This window comes from Marmota flaviventris, chromosome 13 (assembly GCF_047511675.1).
Source record: "Marmota flaviventris isolate mMarFla1 chromosome 13, mMarFla1.hap1, whole genome shotgun sequence".
NCBI lineage: Eukaryota > Metazoa > Chordata > Mammalia > Rodentia > Sciuridae > Marmota > Marmota flaviventris.
In genome coordinates this window covers 93,465,162-93,476,210 of record NC_092510.1, presented here as the reverse complement: position 1 = coordinate 93,476,210, position 11,049 = coordinate 93,465,162, and the positions used below count along the sequence as shown (strand labels likewise).

Below are 11,049 nucleotides of genomic sequence, written 5' to 3'. Positions count from 1 at the left end.
CCAATGGACTCCAGTTAGGACAGCTCTTCCAGTTCAAATCCTCCACCTCCCAGCTGTGTGACCTTGGGCAAGTTGCTTGACCTCTGTGAACCCCAGGTAGCTGGCTAAAAATGCCACTTTACTGTATAGATTATTTTGAGACTTAAATGAATAACTCTTCATAAATCATTTAGAACAGGGTCTGGCCGGTGTTAAACATTAAATGAGTGTTGGTTAAATTAACCCATAGGAAAATAATTTAACACGTGAATTTCAAATTAGAGATTCAAAGTTGGATATGGTGGTGCCTGCCTGTAATCCCAGATACTAGGGAGGCTGAGGCAGGAGGATCGCAAGTTCAAGACCAGCCTGGACAATTTAGCAAGACACTGTCTTAAAACAAAAATGATGAGCTGGGGTGTCGCTCTGTGGTTGAAAGCCCTGGGCTCAATCCCCAGTATTGAAAAAAAAAAAATCTGAATCTGCTTGTGGAGGACATGACAGAATAGCGAGAAGTTTGTGCCCATAGAACCCAGATGAGTGTGAGAGCCCCGCAGACTCAGGCCATCCAGACCCGTTGGCGGCTCTAGCTCAACAAACGCATTGGCAGCAGGTAAGTAATTTTCTGAAATGGTGACAACTTGGTGAGGCTCTGAACATGATAAGGAGCAACCTTCCCTCAACTTACGTGGCAGCTATATTTCTGGGAAATTCAGTGCATGTTAACAATTGTGTAAACTGCTATCTGTTCCACGCCTGCCAGACCCCGGGACTCTAGGCAGTGACCCTGGCAAATACGTGTTTCCCTCTGTATCACTGTAGGACAGGACACCCAAGTCAAGTGGCAGGTAGGACAGCTCTTCAAGGTGTGCACCGTCCTACAAATCCCAGGGCATCCAGTGTCTGGGGCCCCACCCACTAACTTCCAGGGGTGCCCCCACTTGAAATCACCCTCGAATTCCTCAAACAGACCTCCTGCTGCCCGAGGGATTTTGCCAAGGGTCCCAATTCCTGAGTCCACTACCCAGAGTCTTCCATAAGCCAGCTCCCTTTGCCTCCCCACAAACGCAGAACCATCCCAGCGGCACCCCCGGGACCCCCACGTCCACTCTACAGGCTCCCCCTCCCCAATGAACACACGCCCTCTCCAGGTGACTCTGGAGACCCCTCGAAAGCCCCACCCACCACCTGGTGGAATACCTGCCGACCCCTGGCTGATCCTTAAGACTCAGTTCTGGACCCCGCCCCACCCCTTCTGGCCTTCCCTCAAAGACCCCAGCACTGACCCCAGCCCTAGTCACCAGCATGGTCATCTGTACCCATCCTGAGTCAGAATCGCGGAGCCCTTGTCCTGGGGAAGCTCGCGCCTAGCGGAAGCTTCGGACCCAGTCGGGAAGGTGCTGGCGCAGAGCCTGCTGGGACCCGAGGACCAAGAGACCCGCCGCCAGAGGGCAGCATCCAGGGGAGCGAGGACCCCGGAGTGGAGAGGAGGCGGCAGGCACCCCTGGCTGACACCCAGGGGCGGGCAAAGGTCCGAGGTGAGACCCTGGGCTCTGGAAGCTCAGAGTTGCCCGCAGCAGAGTGATTAAGCCGAGGCTGGTGGCCGCAGGGGACAGTTGGTGCAGAGCTTGTAAGGTACCGGGGAGGCTGTACTTTGTCCTGGGGGGACTGCGGAGCCATGGCAGAGATTAAAGAAAGGGAGGGACGTGGCCAGGTCTGCACGTGGCAGAGTTCCCCTGGAGAAGACGTGGAAGATGTGCAGCCCGAGAGCAAGAAGAGAATGGTCCCAGGAAAAGTCTGGATTCGGGTTGGGGTGGGAGCAGGGCGGGAGTTGAGCCGCAGAAACAAGAGAGCTTGGTTTCCGCTGAGGCTGAGAAAGACGGAGAAGGTCCGAGCGCAGCCCGGATCTCAGCCTAGTGGACCGTCAGGGATGAGGGAGGACGCGGCTGGCTGGATGGCTTGGGGAGGGCCCCCAGGACCTACCCCATCCGCCCCTGGCAGAAGGACCTGCTGCAGGCCCCTCTGGGGACACTAGAGGGAGCTCCAGGACAGATTCAAGCTCCACTCTGCCTCAGTCACCCCCGCCACCCCTCCCTGAGGAGAACAGGACCCACCCCATGCTCAGACACAGGCTCGGGGTCCTGCTGGGGCCTGGTTGACCTCTAGTGGCTTCAAGGTCTCAGGGCCACCTTACCCTCCAGCCACCGGATATGCATTGGGGAGGGGTCTTGGGGTGTGGACCGGTGGGGCAGAGGTAGAGGACTGCAGGTGAGAAGTGCTATAGCTTTTCCCAGGGAGGAGAGTGTGACTCCCAAGGTCACATCACTGTCTGGCAGAGCTGATCCCAGCCAGATCTGCTGCCCCAGCTGGGGAGGAAGGGACAGAATGGGCTCTCAAACTGCAGGAAGGTCTAGGGCCTTCCTGACCCTTCCCGGAAAACCTAGGTGAGAGGAGTCTCCCATGAGCCACCTCCACACACCCTGAGGAATGTTCTAGGAATGTTCTAGGTCCTGGTGTGGTGGCGGTTTGGGGAATGGGGCCGTGTGTATACAGCTGCTGGGTCTGCATGGTGCTCTGTATGTCCTGGAAGTGCTCCAGTTCAGTGGGAGGCCGAGGCCCCTGCCTGTGGAGCTCAGCCTCTCCTCCGTTTGGGGTCAAAGCTGGCCAAATGGGATTGGGACTTCAGCTGGGGCTGCAGCCAGGGCTGTCTGAGTGCAGGATCATGAATCAGTCTCTCCCTAGGATCAGGGTTCAGGCTGGTGTCCTGCCTAAACTGAGCCTGGCTCCTGGTGAAGGTGCTGCTGAGGTCTCCCTATGGGAATCGGGTCTTCACTGCCGCAGGAGCGAAGGCACCCACACATCACTCACCCAGCAGGAGGGCAACACCCGGTGCCTGGAGCTCAGGAGGGGCTGGGGCTCCAAGGGAGAACCTGCTTCCCACAGCCCGCTCAGTCCAGAAGGGAAGCAGACATTGAGCAGTGAATTGCAGTGGATCCAGAGCCAGCCATGGATGGGGGGGGGTGCATTCCAGGCAGAGTTTGCGTCCCAGGCCAGGGAGGAGGGAGGCGGAGGCTGGCACAGCATCCAGGAATGGGACATGTGCCTGAGCACAGAGCTATAAGGTGGCTCCCAGGCAGCTGGAGAGAAGGGGGACCTCTGGAGGTCCCCATGCGTCGTCGGGAAGTGGGGTGAGCCTCGGGAGACCTCCTGCAGGCCGGTGGCAGAGTGGAGCAGTTTGACAGTCTCGAGGGACCACTCCAGCGGTGGAGGGACGAGTGGCGGGAGACCAATTTTTTGGAAAAGTGATTGAAGTCTCTGCCTGAGTCTAAATGGCACACTCTTTTAAAATTTTATGAAAACAAAAAATGAGTAACAAATGGAGACACGGAAATAGGAACCCCTTTCCTATTAATCCAGATGGGAAGAGCAGGCCCAGGCCCAGCTAGGCCAAGAGGACTTGACTAACCTGGAGGGAAACGCTCCAGAAGGCCCACAGCGCTCGCTGAAAGCCGACTCCCCAGCTGACCTGAGCACCCCGAATCTGAGGCCCCCTTGGATGCCAGTTCCCATTGCCCAGGAGGAAAACTGAGGCTCAGGGAGTGACAGGAAAGGACCCTGTCTGCACAGTCCCTGCAGGTCCACCGCCACACACTCACCAGACACGCACACAGACGCACGCACGAGCTCGTGAGTACACGCAGCAGCCCCCGCAGCCCCAGTGCACGTGGTTTGAGCAGAGCAGCCCCAGTCCGTGCCTGCACTGGGCACTGTGGCACCGGTCAGCAAGAGGGTCCTGCAGCGGGAGCCCAGCCTCGCCTCTGTGGGGGAACCCCAGACCGCCCAGTGCTGCCCCCTGTGCCAGGCCACAGCCACTGGAGCCCAGGAGGAGCCAGGGTTGGTTGGTTCCTAGCGTGCGCCCAGGCAGCTCAGAGGGGCCAGCTGCCACTGTCCTCGCTCCCCAGGGGTGTGTGTGTGTGTGTGTCTGTGTTTTGCTGAGAAGCAGGGCAGTAGTGTAGGGCCCACATCAAGTCAGAAGGCGAGGGTTCCTCGGCTCAGTGGTTCCGGGTGCCTGCCTGCCTCCCGTCCTCTGCTGTCTAATAAGGACCTTTTGTGAATCAGACAAAACAAGACACAGCCTCTGCCCTCTGGAAGTGCAGTCCCGGGTTGAGCTGTCACCGTACACACGTGACTGTGGCTGGGAGGCCTCAGAGAGGCAGCTTCCATTCTGGCTGTGGGATGGTGACTGATTCATGGCCTTCTCTGAGCCTCAGTTTCCTCATCTGGAAAGAGGGGCCATCCTTTTCCCAACCACTGGTTGGATTTGCTTTTAGGATTACATACGATGCTGGATGTGCAATATTTTGGGAAGAAAAGGGAACATGTGAGTTAGATCAGAGTCAGGTGTCAATGTCGCTGATGCTCGGAGGTCCGTGGTAGAGGAGTGTGGATGAGTTCACAGGCCTAGTCAGAGAGGCCTGGCTGGGTTTAAATTCCTGCTGTGCCAGGACTAGCTGTTGGAGATGGAGCAGTCTATTGAAGCTCTCTGGGCCTCTGTCTTCGAGTCTGTAACAGGGACATAATAATAATGCACATTACATGGGATGTGCTGCAGGATAGTGTATGTAAAACTTTTAACTGGGCCTGCCACAAAGTACATGCTCAGTTTAGTCAGTTCCTACTGTTATTTCTAAGTTTTCAGTTATTCATTCAATGAATGCTTACTGAGCATTTACTATGAGCCAGGCACAATTCTAGGCACTCTCCAAATTCTCTCAATCCTTCTAACGACTCTATTATTATCCCCATTTTACAACCATGCAAACTGAGGCACGGTGAGGTCCAGTCACTTATTCAAGGTCACACAGCTGGTAGGAATTGGAACCTAGGTCTGTTGGCCTCTTTAAATCCAGCTTTGAGTCATGTACTTCCCCTTTATAGTTCAAAGTCCTCCCCTCTCCCCAGCAGCAGCCCCTGTTAAATAAATCATCCAGTAACGGTTTCTAATTCCCAGACTTGGTTGCAAATGAATTATTCACATTGTAAGGCCTGCAAACCGCAAACTGGGCCTCATTACCCAAGAAGGCCGCCTGCCCACAAGATGCCGCTCCCTCCCCTGGGCTCCGGTCCTGGCGGGCCAGTCAGAAGTTGCCAGAGTTGGCGGGCGGGCGCCAGGGCCCAGTCCCTGAGCTCTGCTCCGGGAACTGGGAGGGGGGGTTTCCCTCCCCATTTCCCAGCCTTTGCTTTCTAACAAGCTCCCAGTCTTAGGTTAAGAGAAGACCTGGGTTCTCGTCCCAGCTCTGCCCTGAGCAGCTGCGTGACCTCAAGCAGGTGGCTTACCCTCTCTGAGCTTCCAAGGCAGGCTAAGCTTGCCCTCACTGGGGCACAGGGCCCCACGTGACACATTCTCTTCTATCTGTGGGCTGAGGCTTGTGCCACCTGGCCAGGCCTTGTCCTGGATGCTGAGGACAAAGCTTCTGTCCAGCATGTGAATGAAACTGTGGCATGAGTCAGAGCCCAGGCCGATCCTAGAAGGTGCTGTCTCCAGAGATCCTCTTCAGGGCACAGCTGCTGCGACTGTTGACTGCTGGTTCCTCCCGGAGTTGTGCCCTACTGCCTGGGGCAACCCTTGGCCAGGGACTGACCAGTGTCGGGTGCTACAAACGCCTGCCTCCACCGGAACAATTGTGAAGGACCAGCCACTCGCAGGATCCCCACAGGGGCCTCTGTTGCGAGCTCATTGTGGGTCAGTTTCTCCTGCATCTCCCCACTGCCTTCCCGGTGGATCTGCTGCGGGCACAGCCCAGGAAACCCTCAGCTCAGAGGCTGGAGACTCGTCACAGACAGGGCCAGTCCTGGCACTCAATGAGACCCGATCCAAATCACCAGCAGATTCCTAACTCCCAGGCCGGCTGAGCCTAGTTTCTGCCCCAGCCAAGCTCAGATCCCAGTCCCAGGTTGAGCCCTGACGTCAGTCACAGGCTGAATCCAGATGCTAACTGATCCCTAATCTTATTGCAGACTAAGCGCTGATCTCGATCCCAGGCTGATCTCCAGGCCTGTTCCAAGTTCTGATCCTGATCAGATTGAGCCCAGCATTCACAGAAAGCAGGGGACCTATGGAGACCCATGGAGATGGGACAGAGGGTGGTAAGTGGGAGACAGGAGGAGCCTGGAGTCCAGCTTAGACTGAGAACAGAACCAGACTAACAGCCCGTCAGGCAGAAGACCAGAGGCCTAGAACTTCAGTTCACAGAGCGGTCTTCTCCAAAAACACCCAAACAGGGGTTTCCTCTTGGTGGAAGAACCAAAATCTGAACCAAGGATGGTAAGAAGGATCCTCAGAGCTGCCATTCTGGAGCAGGGTGGGTGTCCCATGCACTAAGCCACGGTATTCCTCTGGATCCCCACTGCCCCTCAGAATAACCCTGTGGATTGAATTATTACCCATTTTACAGAAAAGAGAGTTGAGGCTTGAGAAGCAAATGACCTGCCTCTTGCCTCCGTCGTGGGAGAATCAGCACTCGGGCCCTTGACCTCCCTGTACTTTGGTGGGGTCTAGGTGCAGGCAGTTACAGTCTCCTGAAGAGAGGCCTAGGGCTTGCAGTCCCTCTGCCACGCGACTTAGCTGTTGGCTAAGTCCTGAGCCTGCCCAAGGCAGGAGAGGAGCCAGGGAAGAGAAAGGTTGGTCCCTGAGACTGTTGATGTGGCTAGTTCCGGCCCCAGCCCCAGGCAGGGCCTCCCACTCATATAAAGTGGTTCCATCCCCTTCTCCCCCGGCAGGCGCTGGCTAGCATGGCAGGTGAGGAAACTGAGGTCCAGAAAGGGGATCCCACTTGTCGGGCTCACAGAGCTGAGACCTGCCCCCAGAACTCCCGATGCTCGGCCTCCCGCCCTGTGTTCCTTCACCTGCACAGGAGAATGAAGGCCGTCCATCACCCCTCGTCCATCCATCGTCCACCCACCCGCCCCCCGGGTCAGCAGCCGGTCCGTAGCGTCCTCCGTGTGCCAAGTCTGGGCAAATTCCGCAGGCGGAGTGGAGACCCGAGGCAGAGCCCGTGGACTCTCAGGGGACCCACAGATTAAACAAACATGCCGCAGAAAGAAACGCATCGCTGAGTGCTGAGAGCCGCCCAGGATGTAACCAGGCCTCTCCCTCTCGGGGTGCTCCCGGCCCCAGGGAGCTCCGGGCAGAAACCCTGCAGAGAGCACCCAGGGCTTGGCCTCAGGGGACAGGGGCTTTGAGAAAAGCAGGAATACTCCCCCAGGGAGTCAGGCAGCTTGGTGAGGCTGCAGCCAGGCCACCTGACCACTGCGACCACTGACCACTGCGAGGAGAAGCCCTCCAGGGGGCCTTGTCTGCAGCAGGAGGTGAGAGAGAGGGGGAGAGACAGTGTGCTGTGGGGTCTTTGGCAAGCCTGCCCCTGGATTCACTTTGTGAGCCATCCAGCTGGTGCCGGAAGCCTCCAGGAACCGCATGGGAGCTTTAGGAGAAATAATGAGAGTGGTTATTTCAGGAGGAGGAACAGCGTGAGCAGACGGGTGGAGGTGGGGAACAGCAGGCAGACCCAGGAAGGCGGAGCGAGGAGACAAAACAGAGGAGAGCCCAAAGTCCAGCCCGTGGGGACATCATGGCACCCTGGGGAGGCTCTGCTCCCACCACACACCAGTGTGGATATCTGCTGCCTGTCACAAGCTGACTGTGTGCCCAGAGAGGCTCACATGTGTGCCCTCGATCCAGGAAGAGCATTACTGTTAGAGCCCATTTTATGGCAGGAAAATCGAGGTCAGAAGTTAGAATCTGCCTCCCAGGAAGGTGTGAAGTGAAGGATACAGCTCCATGGCGTCGGCCACACGGCCCAGCCCCTTCACTCCCCTGCGTGCCCACAAGACAGCCAGAGGAGATCTGCACAGGCGTCGGCAAGTCCTGTGCAGCTCCACCTGCGGTCTCTCCCACTAAACCAGAGCTCATTTGCCTCGGTCATCCCGGGCTCCAACACGGGCCCTAAATCAGTGCCGAGGACATCGTGGGGGTAAACCATCAACGTGGGGCCCCTGCGTGGTTGATACTGCCTTGTTCCCATTGCACAGGTGGGAAAATGGAGTCCCAGAGAGCAACGGGGGAGCTGTAATTCACCAGGCTACGAGCATCTAAATCAATGAACTAATTAATGAGTAAACGAGTGTGAGTAATGATGAATGGCTGACCTAGAGGGTGGGAGGGGAGGCCATTGGAGGAGTGAGAGACTGCAGGGGCACAGCAGGGTGACCGGGAGGGTGAGGTCCTCCTTCCTCCCATCCGTACCTCGGTCCACCTCCAGCTTCCAGGAAAAAGGCCCCTTTGCTGTCCTCTCAGGGAGAATCCAGACTCTCTGCCAGGCTGTTGCCTAGCAACAGTGCCCTGCCTGGCCAGCCCCGCCCTCTCAGTGGGCCAGGGCCGGGGTGCGCAGCCAACCCGGGGGCCTGGCCACTGGCAGGCAGGGAACGGGGGACCCGGGCTCCCAAGCTGAGGACAAGGATGTCAGAGATCGGGGAGGAGGCCGGGGTGGGCCTGAGGCCGGGCCAGGACCCCCGAGGAAAGACCACGTGGAGCAGCCGTGACTCTGGCACAGGTCCCGGAACAGGGAGGGCGGATGCAGGATCCCACAGGCCTTGAGTCTCAAGTCCTGGGTTTGAGTGGACCCTGGAGCAGTCACTTCCCTCCACGGCCGGCGTGAGGAGGGAAGGCGCACAGCGGGCTTGGAGCAAGCCAGCTGCTTTCATAAGCAACGAGGGGACAGGACGATGTGCCCGCAGCCCTGGGTCTGCAGGGCCCCTGGGGAGCAGCCCCTCTCCGGCCAGGCCCTGAAGGACTTCTCCAGGTGGAAATGGGGTGGGGAGAGGGGCAATTCCTGGCGGAGGGAACAGCTGGAAGCCTGAAGCTGAAGTGCATCTCATAATAGCTCATGTTTGCGAATGGCCAGGCACATTTGCATTGAACCCTCACCGCAGGCCACGAGGCCGGAACGTGTGCTCCCATTTTGCAGGAAAGGGAGTGTGGGCTCAGAGACCAGCAGGGGTACTGGGGGTCACACAGCAGGTGAGCCAACTCCAGCTGCCTTTCCCCTGAATTCCTCACAGGAAGAAGAGGCTCACCTAGGGGGAGCAAGAGTGAGAAATGTGGCCACACAGTGTGCAGGGACACCCTGTGTGCGACTGGTGAATTTCGAAATCTGGGCAGGGGCAATGGGGAGCCATTGATGGTTTCTGAGCTGGGAGAGGATGGCCCAGGCCAGGTCCTCAGGTCCCTCGGTGCTGCCCCGGGCCATCTGTCTCCACCTCCTACACTCTGCCACTCTTTGCATCCATGTCCCCCACCCTCCGCCCCCACTGCCTCTCAGCCACTGTGAGGAACCATGTGTGACGGTGGAGAATGTAAAAATATACGGAAAACAACAAGGGCGACTGCGCTCGGCTATAAATACCCTGACGGCGGAATCGCTCCTCCAGTCCCCTTCCTGCTGCCTGAGGAGCGGGGGCTTGGTGTTCGGCAGGTGGAGAGGGGGACTCAGGAAGGGAGGAAGGAACGGGAATGACCGCTTGCAGACCTACTTTGTGCCAAGCGCTTTGCAAGCCTTACGTCACCGAGTCCTCACGAAACCCTGACAGTGACTCACTCCTGATCCCCTCTTTACAGATAAGGAAACTGAAGCACGAGAAGTAGGTCATCTGGCCAAGGCCACTCAGTCACACGGCCTGGGAGGGAGCCTGGCAGCTGGAGCTCCTGCAAGCTCCACCTGGCGGGAGAGGCCAAGCCGGCCTCGGCCAGCTCTGCCAGCAGAGGAGGCCGCCTGGGGTCCCTCCAAGGCCCCAGAGGGCCCACGGTCCCAGGTGCCCGCGGCTTCCACCCCTTCCATGGCTCCCCATCGCCCTGGGCCAAAGGACATGCTCCTGGGTGCGGCCCTGGGGTGCTGTGGTCTGCCCTGTGCCCACGTCCCTGTGGGTGCCCGGGGCTCTGAGCCGCGGCCACGTGGACCCTCTAAGGGGAGCTTCACAGGACTGAGCCTCTCTCTGTCGGTCCTTGCCACTTCATTTTCCGGGGCTACGTCACCCTTGGTGCCACCTCCTCAGGGAAGACACCAGGCTTCCTCCACTGCCCTGAGGGCCCTCCCCCAGGCCCCCAGGCCCGGTCCCAATCTTGAGGGCTTCTCAGTGGCCAGGGGAGGAAGGTGCCTCCTCTGGTGAGTGGCCAGGGCTGTGGTGGCAGCAGTGTGACCTGGCCTTGGAGACCGGCTGGAGGTGTGGGGTGCAGGGCCCTGGAGGGGAGTCAGCACTGGGGCGCTGGGAAGAGGAAAGAAAATGGAGGCGGGAGGGACGCGAAGGGACTCCTGGGGCCCCTGCTGGGGGACGCACAGGGTGCTGACCGAGGACAGAAATGAACTGGCTCCATCTCTGGGCCTTCATCCTGCTCCCGGCCCATTCCCCCTCTGGCCAGGGGGCTGAAAGGCGAGTGGGAGGTTGTTCCCTTCAGGCCGTCCCCCCCCACCCCAGGGCCAGCGCAGCCCACGGAAAGATCACGGGAGCCGCTGGAGCAAGTTGGAATTTTAACTTTCCAGGAGTCCCTTTTTAAAAAAATAAAGGAAAAGCAAATTGAAGTTAGTTTTAACATTTTATTTAACCCAATATGCTCCAAATATTCTTTCTATATGTGATCAAGATAAAAAATTATTGAGACATGTTCCTTTCTTTTTTTTTTTTAATACTAAGTCTTCCAGATCCAGTGTGTGTTTTACACTGACCACCCTCAGTGTGGAGCAGCTGTGGGTCCACTGCCCAGTAGCCACGTGGCCAGCAGCTGCTGTACTGGACTGCACGGCTCTGGATGTGAAGCCCCTGAGAGTCAGGACTGTGATGAGACCCACCATTATGATCTCCAGGGTCTGGTGCATAGGGGATGGTCAGGAGGTGTTTGTTGATTGACTGACTGAATGAATGAATGTCCAAGATCTTAAAGGACCTAAAGGGAGGCTGTCAACTCAGGCCATGGGAAGAGCGTGGAGATGAGTCTAGTCTCACATTCGTCTCCAATTCTCT

General features: G+C 57.8%; 1 long non-coding RNA gene across 2 annotated transcripts; it reads left to right on the top strand.

Annotated features, from left to right (window-relative positions):
• The first annotated feature begins 6,435 nt into the window (after positions 1-6,435).
• LOC114100009 (uncharacterized) lies at positions 6,436-10,610 on the top strand. 2 transcript variants are annotated; one of them, XR_011704158.1, is made up of 4 exons: positions 6,447-6,660; positions 6,760-7,347; positions 8,068-8,161; positions 9,097-10,610. It is a non-coding gene; the product is annotated as an uncharacterized lncRNA (long non-coding RNA). The 2 variants fall into 2 exon arrangements; XR_011704157.1 differs by having other exon boundaries at positions 6,436-6,660; positions 8,068-10,610.
• Positions 10,611-11,049: the final 439 nt, after the last annotated feature.